This window comes from Protopterus annectens, chromosome 6.part1 (genome assembly GCF_019279795.1).
Source record: "Protopterus annectens isolate FY-2018-M chromosome 6.part1, PAN1.0, whole genome shotgun sequence".
In the NCBI taxonomy this organism is placed as follows: domain Eukaryota; kingdom Metazoa; phylum Chordata; order Ceratodontiformes; family Protopteridae; genus Protopterus; species Protopterus annectens.
The window spans coordinates 272,715,466-272,734,270 of record NC_056738.1 but is presented as its reverse complement, the minus strand read 5'-3'; the positions used below and the strand labels follow the sequence as shown (position 1 = coordinate 272,734,270).

General features: G+C 39.1%; 1 protein-coding gene across 1 annotated transcript in view; it reads left to right on the top strand.

Annotated features, from left to right (window-relative positions):
- Positions 1-18,805, top strand: part of LOC122805507 (transient receptor potential cation channel subfamily M member 2-like) — a 914,064-nt gene that overhangs the window by 1,299 nt on the left and 893,960 nt on the right. The window lies entirely within an intron of this gene.

Here is an 18,805-nt window from a genome sequence, read left to right as displayed (position 1 = left end):
AATCCACTTGGAAATAGTTTGTTTGAGACAGCTTTCCCTCGTGAAGTCAAAGCAAAAGAAACAAATAATTGTTGAGATCTTCTGAACTCTTTGGTTCTGCTCAAATAATACCTTAACTGCCTATGCACATCCAAAGAATGCAAAACTTTTTCCCCTTCATTTTGGGGTTAGCATAAAAGTAGGCAAATGTATAGATTGGTTCAACGCCACATTAGAAATCACTTTAGGCAGAAAAGTAGGATTAGTACGTAAGGAAACTCTGTCATTGTGAAAAATCAGAAAAGGTTCCACTGCCATGAGGGCCTGTAATTCAGATACCCTTCTAGCAGAAGTAACAGCCAATAAAAAGCAGTCTTCCAAGACAACAACTGCAATTCAGCTGTAGCTGCAGGTTCAAAAGGAGGCAGAGTCAGCTTTTCCAAAACAAAATTAAGATCCCAGGTAGGAGTAGGAGCCCTCCGTGGGGTCTTATATTCTTTGCCCCTCTAAGAAACTGTTTAACCAATGGATGTGAAAATAAAGGAGGGTCACAATCATAGTGAGCAGAAATAGCTGCAGCATGCACTTTTACAGAAGAGAAGGACAAACCCTTGTCCAATAAAACAGTCAAATATTGCAATGTACAACTCAAATTAGGCAATTCGACATCAAAGCCTTTAGCTGAACTCCAAAGAAAAAATCTCTTCCATTTACCAGCATAAACTTTTCGAGTACTAGGACGCCTGGCTTCCAAAATAACATCCAGAACTTGTTGAGGGAGCGAAGGTCCTCCTTCTCTAAAACAGAATGCCAGGCTGTCAGGTGTAGGGATTGCACCCTGACATTGAGAAAATGATTGTTTTCCTGAGACAATAAGTGAGGAATCTGTGGTAATGGTCAAGGTGGTACATGAATCAAGCTCCTCAACAGAGGGTACCAATGCTGACGAGGCCAATCCGGTGCTATAAGGATCATGCAAGGTTTGTCCCTCCTGACTTTCAACAGCACCTTTGGAAGAAGAGGCAAAGGAGGAAAAGCATACACGTGAAGGTTGCTCCAACTGAAGGATAGTGCATCTATTTTCCAGGCTTTTGGATGAAATAGCCTTGTGCAAAACAGTGGCAGTTGGAAATTCAGAGGAGAAGCGAACAGATCTATGTCCGGAGTTCCCCAAGCCATTGTCAACTGAAGAAATACCTGAGGGTCCAATTTCCATTCGTGAGGATCCACAATCTGTCTGCTCAGAACATCTGCTAAAGAATTTTGTGCTCCTGGCAGAAACTGTGCTCGAAGAGTGATGTGCAGATTCAAAGCAGTTTCCCATAACAGCATTGCTTGTCTGCAAAGAGGGTAAGAATGAGTTCCCCCTTGCTTGTTGATGTACCACATGACAGTCGTGTTGTCTGTTCGAATCAACACCAGTCCTGGTTGAAGTAGGCTCTTGAATCCTTCCAAAGCAAATTGAACTGCCAGCATCTCTTTCATGTTGATATGCAAGTGAAGTAGCTCTGGGGGCCAAAGGTCTTGAATCCATTTTCCTCTGAAATGAGCACCCCAGGCTGACTCTGAGGCGTCTGTCGTTAATATCTGACTTGCCTCTGGTTGGGTCACAGAGAGCCCCTTGTTTAGGTGACATTCCTGAGCCCACCACAGAAATTCTTTCTGAATGCAAGGTAGAATCCGAATGACAGTGTCCAAATCGTGGCAGTGTTGAGTCCAAACGCTTTTGAGATACCATTGTAGCTTCCTCATATGCAGTTTGGCATTGGGAAGTACTAGAATGCAAGATGCCATGAACCCCAAGGCTTGAAGGACTGTCCTTGCAGTCAGCCTGGACATTACTGATAGCTGTTGGAAGTATAGGTGAAGATTTCTTTGTTTGTCCGGGGTAAGAAATGCCATCTGAGTAGCTGTATTCAGTTTCACACCCAGAAAATACATCTCTTGTGAGGGTACTAGACTGGACTTTATTTCGTTCACAGAATACCCTAGGCATCTCAAAACTGTCATTACATACTGCAGATGTTGAAGAAGTTCGTGCTTGCCTTGAGCCAGAATCAAACAGTCGTCCAGATAAGGATAAATTTGAATCCCTGTTAGTCTGAGAAAAGCTATTACTGGAGCCAGGACTTTTGTGAATACCCTGGGCGCAGTAGACAAGCCAAAGGGCAATGCAGAGAACTGATAATGCAAATTCCCATTCCGAAATCTCAGGAATTTCCTGCAACTGGGCCTGATAGGAATGTGAAGATAGGCCTCTTTGAGATCCAGAGTCACCATCCAGTGATCCTTGCCCAGCATAGGTAACAGCTGTTGCAGTGTTAACATCTTGAATTTTGGAATTTCCAGAAAGGTATTTAGAATGGACAAGTCCAGAATTGGCCTCCAAGTATTTCCTTTCTTTGGCACTAAGAAAAGACGGGAATAAAACCCTGTGCCTCTTTCTGCAGAAGGTACTTCCTGTATTGCTCCCAACTGAAGCAGAGAAGAAATTTGCATCTGTGCTCCCAGTCTTTGCTGATAAGGCACATCCGGCATACCTCTGAAAGGAGGGAATGTGTGAAAATAAAATTTGTAGCCTCGAGTTATTATGTCCAATACCCATTTGTCTTGGGTAACCAAATGCCAATTCCTTTTGAAAAGTCTCAGCTTTCCTCCTAGAGGGGCTGCCAGCAAGGCAGAGTCCGGCAGCTGAAGACACGGGTCATTGGGTCTGTTTCCGAAAGGACTGACCCCTGCCCTCCCCGGCAGAAGGGGTAGAAGAACTCAAAGACCTAGAAGTAACAGGGCCCTGAGAGGAAGCCCTACCTCTACCTCACCACGACCTGCCCCTAGATTGATAATCCGAAGAGGGAAAAGACCATCCCTTAGCAGGCCAATTCCTACTGAACTTAGGGGGCTGAACCTGTAAAAAGTCCTTAACTGTTTGCATAGACTTAGCTTTTTCCTCCATTTTTTTCAAAACTGATTCTACTGGAGGACCAAAAAGAACATCAGATTGTAGAGGAGCATCCATATTTCGAGCCTTAACATGCTCCGACAAGGTCTGATCTTTAAGCCAAGCATGCCTACGAACAACTGAACTAGTAGCAGCCACCCTGGAAGAAGCCTGTAAAGCATCAAAACCACACTGCAAAGAATGCTTACCAACTTGGTCTGAAGCATGCACTAAATCCTGAAGCTCCTTACATTCAATACCCTCAGCTAAAGCATCAACTTTACATTTCAATTGGCCCAGCAAATAATTTTGATACCGGAGCATATGAAACTGACAATTTAAAGCTCTCATAGCCAAAGTAGAAGAGGTATACAGTTTTTTACCCCACCTATCCAGGGCCCTAGCATCCTTGTCCAGAGGAACTGGATTCTTAACCACAGAAGCCCTAACACCATTGGGGCCTTGAGTAATAGTTTCTGGATCAGCCCTAGGACTCTTATATAAGTACTTGTGAGCTTCCGGAACCCTGTAGTATCTATCTGGTTTAACCGGGGCAGGAGGCAGAGAATCTGGGTTAAGGGCAGCCTCAGAAAATACATCCTGAACAACATCCAGTACAGGGGGAATAGCCAAGGGCCTATGCTGAGGCAAAACAAGAATTCTCTTAGTCTTTACGAGAATCAGAATAATCCTGGCCCTCCCATTTGAAATGTTCCCTCATGGAATGCAAAGTCTCAGAGAAAGAAAAATCTTCTGGAGGGGACGAGAGGGAGTAGTGTCCTCAGCCTCCGAATCAGAATAGGGAGGAAATCCTGAAGTTCTTCTACAGAGGAATCTGACTCATTGGAAGACTGAATCAAACCCTCCAACTCTGTCTCTACCCTGGGCCTCTTCACAGGGGGGGGGGCATAGAACCCCTAATTAAAGTAATCAAATCTTCAGCCATCTTTAACATGTGCTTCCTAGGAGCTGGACCCTGGGGACTAGCACCAGCAGGGGCAGACTTAGACTTAGAATGGGCTTTGCTTTGAGAAGGAGGAGGCCTAACTACCCTATGAGGGGAGGGAACCACTGACATCAGAGAAGCACCCTCAGCCTGGCCTAACACAGGAGAAGCCACTTCCTGCAGTAACAAAGGCTCCCCTTGAGACTCAGGTAAACTTTCAGAAGGAGCCGCTGAAGCAGCCAGTGGTACCATAGAACTGGCGTCCGGAGTGGACAACTCATCCAGTTTGGACCGCAAAGACTTTTCTTTGCGTTTCTTAGAAGAACCAGTCGTCGGAGAATCCGACGGCATGTTGTAATTACAATGTTTACCAAACACCAGCCTAGCACAGTCCAACCGACGTTTAATAGTACGCTTGTTAAAAGTAGCACAAAAGCGACACCCAACAACGTTGTGCTCAGGCCCTAAACAAGGAATGCAGAGTGAATGGTAATCCCTATGAGGAATCTGTTTCCCACAAGAAATACAGTTATTAACTTTTTCTGACATCCGGCAATACTGAGGCAAGAAAAAGACAAAAGTGTCCCCAACGGGGTACTTAGCCCAACTTGGTCTCCGGTCTGAAACTCGAAAACCGACAATTCCAGAACGCCGAACGGCACTTGCAAATGCTGCTTCTGCTTAGGACCATGCGGCAAGAAAGACTGAGGTTATGGCGTCGGTCATGCGCATTTGTACTGGCACGTACTGACGTCAGTATCGGGCGCCGATGACCGACGCCGGTTCTAGCCCTTTGGTATTCGGGCCGATTGTGGACAGCGGAGTACCCATATGTAAGGACTGCAGCAATGGGAGACGAAGAACATCTGCATATGCACTAGATCGAAGGTTAGAATCCTGTTGTTCTGGACCTTCACAACTCTCTCTTTTTCTGCCTTTGTCAACTTCTGCCTTACCTCTGCATGTGTTGGTATGACTTGTAACTTTCCAGCTCCTTCCAGCTCCTCTACAGCTGTGAATAAAATGCTTTCCAATTATATTCTTCATACATAAATTCCTTTGATGTTGGCAGGACGATGGAATCAGTTATTTTGGTTTACTGTATGTGTACTTGGCAATAGGAAGGGAAATTAATACATTTTAAAAAGAATAAAGTGTACTTTGCCATAACAAAAAGAAACCTGTTTATTGCTCCAATCTACTGCATTACTGAAACAGAAACTTGTTGCATCATTCGCCTTACAGAACCATGCCATAAGAATAAAACAAGGAGGCTAAAGAGGTTATAAAATATGAATAACTGGGCGAACAACTGGAAGTTTTAATTATGTGGCTGCCCCAGTCAGAAGTCTTGCAGTATTTTGCAAAACTTGTGTTTGCCATACCAACTGTTATTTTGTTTAAATCACATTTGGTGTGGCAAATAACTGCTTCTTATAGCTTCTTGCACTGCATTCTTTCTACATATAACCCAGAGCAGATTGAAAATGAACTCTGACCATTTCTATGTTTCACTAGACTAATCTGGGAAAGTTTTGCGTAGCACTCACTCAGTTGTTGCTGTTCAAATGCTAGCCTGCAAACAGAAGGGCATTTAATAGATGTCACAACTGCAACATTAATGCAGCTAAGAGATGATTTTATATGCTCACTGCTCATTGGAAAATTGTGGCTGAATCATTGTGCAGGTTAATTTTAGCTTTAAAAGTACTGATGAAGTTTTCAGAATCCTGATCATTCAAACTACTACCTACAGATTAGAAATGACTTGTCCATTACATGAATGACAGATTATGTTATTTCACTCCAAATACTTTAAGCATGACTTTTACTTGAAATGGTTAAAAAAGGCTTTTATGATGATTATCTGTACGCATGTAAAAACAGCATTAGTTTAGTTAATGATAGGTGTTTTATGAAGAGGAAAAACAAAGGCTTTCCAGGTGAAGAAAAACACAGTATGCTGACTGTTTAGCTAGGAGGTGACACTCAGAGTTTATAGGGACATACCAACAACACTAGGCAAGTAATCCCAGAAAACATAAAATTCCACCTTTATGCAGACATAGTTAAACATTCTTGCATCCTTGGCAATCACTTAATAGTTCTCACCTAACAAATTCATACATGATAATCCTGGTGTAAAGATGTATCTACCCATCCAATCATCGTGCCTTAAAGGTGGCAACAGTACTTTGTTTAACCTATAGAGGAAACTTCTTCCATAAACTGGGAAAACGATGAGTTAGGAACTTATCCCTCCAGTGAGTCTTGTTTGTTTATTGGTGCAAATTTAAGTCCCTAGTATGGGTATTTATAGAGCCACTGGTTTTGTGAAAAAATAGGAGGTCAAATAGGACTGGATCTTTCATGACTTGGACGTCAAGGCCCAGATCACTTTGGAGCAACAGAGAGGCTATTCAGTATAACAAGAGTCATGCTAATCTATCAGGTTACTTAGATTGAAGGACGTTTTTTTTCCTTGATTAAAAATACTAGAAACCTTTCCAGTTTAGCCATATGCTTGGATTACCAAAGAGGGCAGTGTATTTGATGATGGGCCTGATAATGGAAAAGTACAATGGTGGGATGCGTTCCCTTTGAAATTAAGTGGACCAGATAAAAGTATTTTCTGACTACTGTGGGAACTTCAGGATTGAATAAGAGAGCTGTTTATATAACTACCCAGGTCTCTTATGACCATATATATCTGAAGAGTAGTACTATTTATAACATATGAGGTATGAGTAGCTTTTCTTCTAAATGTTACTATGCTATGCTTTCTTGCATTTAGTGTGAGGCTCTTTTCAGCATACCAGGTATGTGCATATTCCAGACTTACAATTTATTACCAGTGGGTGAGAAGATAAGTTACCCCGCAATCATCAGCAAATGTGATCAACCACACTTTGTGGATGTCTGCAAAATGAATTCCAAACATCAGAGGGCTCAGCATTGATTCCTGTGGTACCCTATTTGTTGCAATTTTACATTTAGAGACAGTACCAACAACTTTCATAACATGAGATCTGCTGGATATCCAATTTGCAATCCATCAGATGATATAGGGATTTAAATTAAGTTTGTCTAGTTTTTCACTAATGTCAACATGGGGAAATATTGTCAAAAGCCTTGGCTGGATGGAGATAAGCAGTCTGCATGCAGTGATATCTTTCTGTTTAGACTCCTAACCTCTGTAACCTTCTCAAAGAAGTTTAAAGGTTCATGAGGTAGGACCTGCTCTTTAAAATGACTCAAGTATAGGTGAATTAAGTTCTCTGTGTCTGTAAAAGTTAAGTTCTGCAATGATATGTTCCATGGCTTTGCATAAAAGGCTGGTGAGGCTGATGGACCTGCAATAACCTGGGTCTGTAGAATAGCCACCCTCGTGTTTGGGAGTCACAGTGATGGTTCTCCAGGCATCAGACACAAACCCCATGGACAGGCTGAGGCTGAGAAGTTTAAGTAGAGACTTGGTGGAGACTAGGATAGCGCATACTTGCCATTGGTGAGAATGCAGCACAATATGTTATCTGCTCCCGCAAGAGTATTATCTGTAGACTTTGACAGGGATACTAAGACTTGTTCCAATATGATTTCATGTGGAACTGAATTTTCAGGGCTGGTGGGGGCAACAATGTGGGTAAACTGGGTTATGTTAGTACTGACTTTGTCTACTAAAACTTAGCCTATAACCTTGGTATCAGAAATGAAGATATCATTATCGATGAGCTCATTGCACTGCTGGACATGATTCCTTAATTTCCTGATATAACGGAAGAAAGAGTCATAAGTTACCTTTGATATCTCTACCAAGTTAAGTTCATACTCTACTTTATGTTTTCTAAAAGTGCTCTTAAGTTCCATGCAGGTATGTTTCAGTGTGGTCTTTAGGTAAGGCTATGGGGTTTCGTACAACTTTTTATTATTTACATCTTTTGTTAGGTAGTTTATTAATACAGTAGTTCCACCAGAGAGGTATATTACTAAATTTGCCATTATATTTAAGGTGGATGGTTAATGATTTTCCTCTGTAGCTGTTTAGGTATTGGTAAAAAAATCTGAGGTGAATTTGACAGCCCTCTCACTTAGATCCATTCATGAAGGATTGTTGGGATGTTTGCATAGGTCTTTTACAAGCTGAAGTAAGTTTGCCATTGAGTATATCTGTTTTACAGGTGTAATGCCTGGGTAATTTAAGTCCCCTAGCAAGAAAGTATTTTATTAGGTATTTAACCCCTCAGTGGAGTTAAGGTAATTTCCATGAATTTTTTTTTGTCCTCTTGGACTTCATCTGTACTGGGCTGGCTAACAGTGCCCCATATCCATGCTAGGTCTACAAGCCATATTCCTACTCCTGATCAGGCGTTACTGGTGCCTGTCATGGATACTAAGGGCATATTGGGGGCTCAGCTCATCTGTGCTTCTGTCTGTTTGTTTTGGGGGGTATTATGCCTTACCTACTCCCTTTCTGCACCCCCACGCTCATTGATGGCACCTGAAGGTAACTCTCTCTTTGGACCTTGCCTCCCCTTATGGAGTGTATGAACAAGCACTCTCCTAACCTAGATGGGCACACCCATGCCTCCCTGCCACCCCTTCAGTCACCCCAAGCTACTAATTGAACCTGAGTTGGCTGGGCCGAGTCAGGGCTTTTTATCCGTGTACACTATTGGAGCAGCCTGTAATTTCCATGATCTTTGAGGGTTATTGGTGAATCTTTGTAGCTATCAATGAAGTAATAGTTGGAGTCATTAAAGGTGATTTGGTGGATCTCCAGGAGCTCCTAGTTTGATCTGCTAGTGCTCACACGTATAAGCAGATGAGATGTGACTTGGAAGAGCTTCCAAAGTCAATTGCACAGTAGGAGAAGGGCTTCTTAAAAGCTACTAAGCCTAAAAGTATAGTCAGCAGCAACACTCACAGGTTGGTGACAGCTCCTAGGGATTAAAGCCTTTTTCTCTTCTACTTACCTTACATAATTAATGCTATTCTCAGTTCTTCCCATAAATCAGTCAGAGAATGGAAAGCATATCTTTGGTAATGATCACTACAAACTTCTAAAACTCTAAGAAAAAAACAACACCTTTGAAGTAAAACAAATTTAAAGTAAAACAATTTGCAATAAAATAAGAACAAAATAAAGGAAACAATATAAATGTGCAAACCTTAAATGAAGAATTCCAAAACAGTCACTAAAATGCAGAAGTCTCAGATCAGTGGCAGTTCCCAATGATTAAAAAAGTACAGAGACAGAAACTTACCTATGGGCAGCAGCTAAGGACCAACACGTGTAAATTAGATGCCACATAGTGTTCTGGATAAGGTACAGGCTCTTTTTATCTAATAGCTTCTTCCATCCCCTTCCCGTTTTCCATTTATTTTTGAATCAAGTCAACACCACTACTGCATCATCAATAGCAATGCTACAATCAGTTGGAACCCTTTCTTTCTTTCAGTGAAATAACACTTTCTTATACCTCCTTTAACATTTCCACCTTTCAATAACAAACTGTTCTGTTACATCATTTTCATATTTCTCCCTTTTTAAAGGGGCACTCACTTATTCCACTGGGATATATAAATATTTTGATATGTCCTTCTCTATCTCCTTTGCTTGAGGATATACAGGCTAAACTATTTAAGTCTATCTTTGTGGACTTTTGATGAAGACCCTGCACCATTTTGCTGCCCTTCTCTGAACTGCCTTTGCCTTGTCGATGCTGTTATACTGATGAGGTCTGTGGATTTGCATATAATATATTTGTTATCTATATATGAAGAGTAATAATCCAAAGTGAATGATGATGATAACCTCTCATTTTCTCCTGGAAATTATACTTCCTGCACACCCTGCTCTTCTCTGACAACTTAGCCAATGATTTATCTTGCACACAAATAATATAACAAAAAAAGGGCAATGTCAGTAACCCACACTGCCTTCAGTAATAACTAATAAAATCTTATTTTTGTATTTGACTAAAATAAACTTGACGATAAAAGAAGCAGGTGGGTAAGGTAGCAGCAAACAGGGCAAGACTAAAAGCAGTAAATGCTGATTTCTGAGTTTTGAGCTGTATGGCTAAGCAGGTCCCCCACTGTCTGTAGTACTGCATTATAAAGATGTGTAGTTCTGTGTCATAGAGACAGGCAGATAAGTCACAAAGTGAATCTCTTATGCATTATTAAAAGGAGAACAAACAGAAATTATTGCTGTTACTAAGTATGGGAAAGCATGGTACACAATGGGTTTCTTCTGATAAACAAGATTCCTCACATGAGTAAAATGCATAAGACAAAGGTGTTGCGGATGTAGTATATGAAAGTCTGGGTTGGAATTATGTTTGATGTTTCTAAGCAGAGTCTGTATTATTTTTGAGAAAATTGATTTAAAATAAAACAGGTGCTTATCATGATTTAAAATAAAACAGGTGCTTATCAAGCAGATGATGTAGGGCAATCTGTATAGGTTGGAAGTGATTGAGGAGGTGATCAGAAGATGAGAAGAGTGGTTATTAAACCTTGTGAATATTTTAGGGTACTGATATTCTTTATTGCTTTCCAGAATAGTTTTAGGCATCCTAAGTTGGAGATTTGTGAAGATTTCCTTTCCTTGGTTAGTTTTTATTAAGTGTGAGCTCTTAAAGTATATGCATGCATATATATATATATATATATATATATATATATATATATATATATATATATATATGTGGGTCTACTTCTTTTGACCTAACTTTCATTTGCCTGACACTCATTTTCCTGACCACATTTGACTGAAATTTCATTTGCCTGACACTTCATTTGCCTGACACTTCATTTGCCTGACAAGTATTATTAGCAAGAAAATGGAATATGCCCCCTTCCCCACTGCAGTGCGACCCTGGAGTTAGAATATATAGTTAGGGGTGGTGGGGGGCACAGCCCCCCACAACAGGGGGTGTGGGGGGCAAAGCCCCCCACTTCATTTCATATGATATTGTTAACTTTTGATATAATATTGCTTAGTAACAGAAAAGTAAGTGGGGGGCTTCACCCCTCACACCCCCCGTTGTGGGGGGCTGTGCCCCCCACACCCTCCGTAACTATATATTCTAACTCCAGGGTCGCACTGCAGTGGGGAAGGGGGAATATTCCATTTTCTTGCTAATAATACTTGTCAGGCAAATGAAATTTCAGTCATTTGGTCTCAGGCAAATGAGTGTCAGGCAAATGAAAGTTAGGTCAAAAGAAGTAGACCCATATATATATATATATATATATATATATATATATATATATATATATATATATATATATATGTATATATGGATTTAGGACAGCTGATCGACAGACCAACTGTCTGAATCCAACCCTACTGAATGCTGTTTACCGAAACTGCTTAAAGCAGTTTCGGTAAACGGAAGGTAAAACACATGCACACACACAAAAAAAACAAAAAAAACCCCACATGCACCACGTTTGTTTCGGTAAACTGAAGGTAAAACACACACACAGACACAAAAAGACAAAAAAAAAACCCACATGCACCATGTTTATGCAGGGGGGCTTCACCCCCCTGCACCCTCCACAACCCCCTACTTTTATATTCTTACTCTGAGATCGCACTGCAGTGGGGAAAAGGGAATATTCCCTTATCCCCACTGTAGTCTGATCTCGCCCACTACCACTTCCCCCGATTCCCTGTACCTTTACAAAAGTTTCGCGAAAGCACTTTTTTCGATAAAAAGTGCTTTCGCGAAACTGTGACAGCCCATTTCACTTTTGGTGAAACAGTCTGTCGATCACCTGTCCTAGATCTATATATATATATATATATATATATATATATATGTCTGTGTGTGTGTGTGTGTGTGTGTGTGTGTGTGTGACTACTGGGTAGAGATGGGTGAGGGATATATTTTGGGTTCATCTATAACTTCTTACTGTTAACCAGAGAGTTCAGATGGAGATATGATAAAATAAGCAAGAGTCAGAAAGGTACATAAAAGAGAACAGATTAACAAAAATACTTAGAAAGATAGATGTGATAAAAGCAATGAACAGCAGCAGAACAGATCAGGATCTATTGTACACTATTGCAAATAATAAAAGCACCCCAATTGGAAAACCCCAGGCCCAGATGCATTATCTAACTTCTGGATAAAAGTATCACTATTTTTACAGAAAGATTAAGCCCTAAGTAACAACTAATTATATGTGGATCCTGAACAAACACTAACCCCATTTAACAACAGGAAAAATGATACCACTCCTTAAGAGTGAACTTACAAGCTATCACTGAGCAATAATTTGCCTTCTGATGATGTATAAAATATATGGTACTTACGTATTATCGCAACCACATTCAGGTGAAATGGCTCATTTCCAAGTCCTTGTCCTGCCAAAAAATGTTACATATAACTCACTAATATTTTGAAAATAAAGTCACATATAAATGTGCCAATCAATTTTGGTCAGTCCATTATTGGCCACCTATACTGATTCCCAAATGTGGGTATCTATACAGCATGCAGCCTGCGGGAAAGTAACAGCTCTTTCGTATGAACTTCAAAAGTGAAACAGTGACATTGAAGATGTTTTTCTTGCTAAGGTTTACATTCCAGACACTATAGTGCAGTCTCTTCATTAACTGCGGTGGATAAATTACAAGTGTTGTCACTAGTGGCATCCTCAGAGACAATATCAAACAAAACAGAGGGTTCCCAATAACAGTAAGTACGTTAGTGAAGTGGTTCTGTACAGGAGTGTCAGGAAATAACAGCAGATAATAGTGTAATTTACATTCATTACATATCATGTAAACATATTTCCTTGGAACAGTTAGTTAATTTTGGACAATTCTTTCTTCTTTGGAAATATAAGATTCCTATGTAAAAAGCTAATGGAGCTCTGAAAAATAACAGGGGCTGCTAAACTTAAGTCACTGAAGAACGAATGGCACTTACGTATTGCTTTGCCTGCTTGGAATGTGGTTGTGATAATACGCAAGTACCAAATATATATACTGGAATTAATGCTGATAGAGTTTATAATCATTTAGAATAAAACTCAATCATGGAAAAAGAACAAAAAGATGGTCATATGGAACAAAGGATCATCTGTTGTTAAATAAAGTAATGATGGAGAATTATAACAAAGGGAAGGATCTAAGTATGGCATGAATAGACTACAAATAAGCATTTGGCAGCATCCCACATTTATGTATAAAGGATGTAATTTGGTGTTGATAAATGTGCAAAAGCAACCTTTAAAGCAAGCAAACTGCAGCATCATAACAAATATTAGTCTGGGACAGGAATGGGATATAAAGGAACTTGAGCATGAGGGAGTGTAGAAATATTTGAGAACTGATGAAGGATTGACGGTAAGACATAAACAAATGTGAAGAAAACTTAGCAAGGAATATTTTAGAAGACTGAAATTAACACTGAAAACAGTCCAGGCAATAAACCAATGTGCTGTTCCTGTTCTTTCTTACAGTTTTGATTGACTGGCCTCAAAAGGTATTGGATCAGCTGGACAGGAAAACAAGAAAAATGCTTCACACTTATCAAATGATATATAAAAATCAGTGTATAACAAGGTTATACATTCTGTGCTCTGAAGGAGGTGCGGGCCTCCCCAAAATTGATTAAATTTATAGATCTGCAATTGTAGGAATACATACATATCTGCTGACCTCATCAGATCTAAACATAGTGAAACTTTTGAAACATGAAGAGAACATATCTAAGATGACTTTCCTGCTTAATTTTTTAGAAGCAAATTGGTGTCTAGTGGGAATGGAAATCAAATTAGAAGTAGATAAAAATCAGGCAGCAATTAAATGTGCCAAAAAAAAAAAAAAGAATATAAGGTGAAGGATCAGATGAGAAGCCAAGAAATGTGGAAAAGTTTTAAATGTAGTAGCAAGTACAGAAACTGCTGGAACAACCTCATGGTGATCAGGATCTAATGCAGGAATGGTTAAGTAGAGGTGAATTTAAACCAAAGGATGCATGGTTAATAGTTCAGGATAGTGGACTACATATATGTTGGTTAATAAAGTCCATTGAACATGTGGAAGAAACAGACATATTCAGGTTTTCTAAAACAGAACTGAAAACAGTCATGCATCTTGTTTCTGGATGTGATACACTAATGGCAGAGGCCCTGTATGCTGAAAGGCATAATAATGTGGAAAGAATGTTGTACTGCGGATTGTGCAAACATTATAATACTGAATTAGCTGAGAAGCATTGGAAGCATAAGCCACAAACCATTATAGAGAATGCTGAAGTTTATATCACATGGGATTACCCAGTACCAATGGTTCAAAAAATAGATGTGAGAAAAAACAGATATAGCAGTCCATGAAAAAGAAGACAAAAGTAGAATTGATCACTGAAATTGCTTCATGCAATGATTACATTGTCTTACATAGAGAGAGACACAAACTCATATAACATCAGGATATGGATGCAGAAATGAGGGGAATGTGGAAGAAGGATACTCAGACAGTTCCAATAGCAATAGGAGCAGTGGGTGTCATAAAAAAAAACTTTCATTCTTATTTAGATATGCTACCGATACATGTAGCTCCATATGAAATGCAAAAGGAATCAGTTTTGGGTACATTCCCACTGCTGCAAAGAGCACTTTTAGCTAAAATCAAAGACTGAAACAATACTAATTTTATGAACGTTAGTCATACTTTGACTTAGGAATGGGGTCCATTCCTGTCATAGTATTAGAAACCCAAATAACTTGGAGAAATTAAGCCCCCGACCAGATTTACTATGTGGGAAACAGTTGTAAACAAGAGCATCATAACTGTGATTATTACATTTATGATACTACATTACCATATGTTATGGAATGGATATTAAATCACAGGTTGTGGTGTATAAGATTATTAACCCTACCTCACAGTAGGTATACGAGGTTTGAAAACAATGCTTTAGTCATTTTGTAACAGTTCTTGAAAGTTACTGTTTTGCAGCTTGAATCAAACTAATTTTTTGCTTTGTTGGGTATTGCAATTGCAGTCATCATGGTTCTGATATGTAGCCTTGCAATACAGCACTATATGTTTAGCCAGGGTACCTTGTTGGCTAGGCTTACTTAGGCCCTTGGGCCGATAGCCTAGTACCTACCTATGAATCTATGAACATTTAACCTCCCCAAACAACCTTAATACTATCATACAAACATTTTTGTTTCTTATTATAGGTTCATAGGTTCATAGCTTAGTACTAAGCTAACTGCCCTTGCGAGCCATTTTAAGCCTAGCCAATTGCCCCTTGTGAGACTCAAACCCTGCACCTTGTGTTTACAAGTCAAACACCTTAACCATTAGGCCACCCTCCCAACTTAATTCCCAACTTTCATTTACTTTTTTTAGCACCATTCTCAAATAACTTCCCTCTCATACTGCTTTGCACTATATGTATTCATACTCACACCCCTCCCTAAGAGCACCTGTCTGTTCTACATTGTATCTTCTACTTTTCCCAAATAAATCCGCACGTCTTCCTATTTTTAACTACATCCTCATACTCCAGCCTTTTAAACCTCTCTTTTCCTTACATTCCAGAGAAAAAATATGAGGACAACTTAACTCTCTTCTTTCATGGAAAATATTTTTTCCTACCTACCCTCTACCAGCTTTCAGACTCCACCACCACTAAATATCCTACTGCCTTGCTATTTCCTTTTTTTTCTTGATCCCTACTCCCCCATTACTTGCCATCAGTAAAATACAAATCCCTTTACTTAATTATGATACTCCTCAGCTTATCCTCTATTATTCTCCTCCTACTGGGCCATCTCCCATCCGACCATGACTATATAATAGCTCTCAACATTTCTCCAACAATGTCCCAACAACCTATTCATAGTTCCTCCGTACACTCTCCACATGTCACAGCAAACCTGTTTAATGATGCCCCCTCACCTTTACTCCAAATAACTCAATTTCATCTCAAATCAAAACAAAATGAAGTGGGAAATTATTCAACAAAATTAAGTGGGAAATTATTCTCCAAAAACAAATGTCTGTAAGTTGTAATACTAACATCCTTTTAGGAGGAGACATTCACCTTAATCCTGGCCTCACATATCACAATGAACATCAAGACAATTCTCTTTTACACACTACTCTAACCCTTAAACAATCAACCCCAGCCCTGGTTATCTGACTTTTGCTGCCATAAATATTGGAAGCATAAGAAATAAAACTGCTGAACTGCATGCCTAGATTATCTAACATAAACCTGATATTCTCGCTGTAACTGAAACCTGGCTTAAACACAGATTGAACAACTCTGAAATTATACCTTCTGGCTATAATATCATCTATAATTACTGCATAATGAGGAAAGGTGATGGTATTGCTTTAATATTTCCCAACAACTGCCACATTTCCCTTTACAGCAAACCAATACCAACATTCAGTTCAGCAGAGCTTCTTAATACTTTCCTGAAAATAAGCAATTATAAACAAATATGTATTACTGTCCTTTATATCCCTCTAGGTGACAATGCTGCTATACCAAAAGATATCTTGCATTGTAAATCCATAACAGTGCTACAAGAAAAAAATACTACTAGGCGATGTAAATGCCCATTGATTGGACATAAACTGTAACTCCCCTACATGTAGCATGAACTTACATGGTTTCACACAACTAATTAATAGCCACACATATTATAGCAAGACATCAAATTTTGTATTAAATTGGATCCTAGTATCAAACCGCAGCAAATTCTCCACCGGTACAATATCAGACTCTCTCAGTGATCATCTCCCAATCTATATGACCAGACATCCCACATATCTAGTTACATAGCATATTTATAAAATGACACTCAGCCTTTCTATGTTTAACCTATAAATGTTCCTAATTATCCTATTATCTATTAACTGAAACTTCGTAAAAATACTCCCCTTAGATGATGTAAATGAATTCATTGAAACTTTTCTAAACATCTTAGCCTTGCACCTCCTAGAAAGAAGACACTAAAAATAAATAATGCAGTTTGGCTATCCAAAAAGAGTAGAATGCTAATACAGGATACAGAAAAAGCATGTAAAGAACGGCAAAAATATAAAACACCTCAATATCTTGAAAACTTCAGAATGCTCCCCAACCATACTAAAAAGCAAATTAATGAAGACAAGAAAAATATACTATAATAACTTTCAGAATTAATAATAGTAAACACAGCCCTAAAAACTTTGGAAAGCCATTAAAGAAATCTTGCATCCTAGCTAAAAAATTCAACCCTAACCTCTCGCCCTATAACTCACCACTGAAAACTGCATTACAGTTCAACACTTATTTCATACATAGTATAGCATCTCTAATCCTAACCCTGCCCAACTGCTATCTATCAATGCATCCACTTTTACCTTAAATTTGTGCCTACATCCTGTATAAATTTATATATATATTTGGTGAAATATAAATGCATGCTAGGATAATCCTCTTCCCTTGCCATTAGCCCCTTACTACCACAGATCTACCATTATTGTCTTTTCCCCTTTTCTATCACTGTTGGAGCCCTTCTAGCAATCATTACTATTACTCCCATTTCTTTTGTTCCTGATATTCTGCTAAATATTCATTCTGAAATCCTTTCTTTGTCCAATTCACATGCTTTTTTTCTTTCCAAATATGTCTCCTGTAATATTACTATTTGGTCTCTGCATTTTTTAATATAAATCAGTACTCTTTCCTTTTTGTCTGTACATGTAAGGCCATTTACATTGTAAGATAATATGGACAGAGTAGCCCGTATGATAAAAGGCTATTGTTCCCACTTATTATACTTGGATGGCTTCAGGGATTTCCAAATACCTTCTTCTTCTTCTTTCGGCTGCTGCCGTCAGGGTCACCACAGCAGATCAGCTGTTTCCATTTCTTCCTGTCCTCTGCATCTTGCTGTATCACATCAACCACCTGCATGTCCTCTTTCACCACATCCATAAACCTTATCTTAGGCCTTCCTCTTTTCCTGTTACTGGCAGCTTCATCCTTAGCATCTTTTTCTCTATATACTCTGCATCCCTCCTCAGCACATGTCCAAACCAGTGTAATCTTGCCTCTCTGGCTTTGTCTCCAAACCTTCCAACCTGGGCTGACCCTCTAGTATACTTATTCCTAATCTTGTTCATCCTCGTCACACCCAGTGCAAATCTTAACATCTTCAACTCTGCCACATCAAGCTCTGACTCCTGCCTTTTTGTCAATGCCACTGTCTCCAACCCATATAACATAGCTGGTCTCACTATCCTCTCGTAGACCTTCCCTTTCACTCTTACTGGTACTCGTCTCTCACAAATCACTCAGGATTTCCAAATACCTAAACGAGTTAATTTAAAAATCTCACTCATGATAGACATGGGGTTTCAAGCAGTGGAATCAAACAATTATAACGGCTCTTTCAATCAAATGCTTATTACAGTTGAGAACAAGTTAACCAAGGTACGCAGTCTACGATATATATTTGACTAAATGCACCAAAAATAAATGGGTGTTTAAAGGCCTTCAGGTTTAAAAATTTCGAAATTGACTTATTTATGGTACGATTGAGTATAATGAATTGAAAAGAATGTTTGATAGGCATGGTTTAGAATTAGTTAATTTTATTATTAGCCAGAATAACACCCAAATTAAAATTTATTTGATGATATGAATGTGTTAAACAATAGCATTGTTAATGATTTATTGTTTGAATATAACAGCTACAAGTATGAAGATATTTTTACTAAGGTAGAACAACAGGTTAATTTAAATTTATAAAGGAAACACAAGAAAATACTTAGGGATGAAGGGGAATATTTACAAGGGAAGGCATACCCGTTACCTAATAAGTTCAATAAGGTAAGATCTAATGGGGTGAACATTATGAGTGATAGCTTGACGGGTAGAAATTTTATTATCTCAACTCTTAAT